The following is a 534-nucleotide window of genomic DNA, read 5'->3' as shown; positions in this document are numbered from 1 at the left end:
TGCTCTGGGGACCAGGATTCAAATCCCGCCACAGCAGATGGTGAAATTTGAATTCAATAAAAATCTGAAATTATAAGTCTAATGATGACAATGAAACCATTGCTGCTTGTTGTAAAAAAATCCATTTGGTTCACTAATGTCTTTTAGGGAAGGAAATCGGCTGTGCTTACCTGGTCTGGCTTACATGTGACTCCAGACCCACAGCCATGTGGCTGACTCTTATATGCCCTCTGAACAAGGGCGATTAGGGAATGGCAATAAATGCTGGCCTTAGCCAGCGACGCCCACATCCTACGAACGAATTTTTTTTTAAAAAAAGCCCAAAAACATAGGTTTAAATGAGCTTGAAAAATTACTGAAAAATCTAAGAAGTCACTTTGCCAGTTTGAGACGGTTCGTTTTCAATGTTATGCAAGAGATTTTTGGGGGTGGGGGGCGGTGGTGGTTAAGGCAGCATATGAATGCAATCTACTTCAAGTATCACCAATTACCTGATAAGAGACGCGTATAAATGTCCGGGGGGGGGGGGGGGGG

The sequence above is a fragment of the Cetorhinus maximus genome, chromosome 7 (genome assembly GCF_964194155.1).
Source record: "Cetorhinus maximus chromosome 7, sCetMax3.hap1.1, whole genome shotgun sequence".
Lineage (NCBI taxonomy): Eukaryota > Metazoa > Chordata > Chondrichthyes > Lamniformes > Cetorhinidae > Cetorhinus > Cetorhinus maximus.
Note: the sequence above shows the minus strand (reverse complement) of the source record.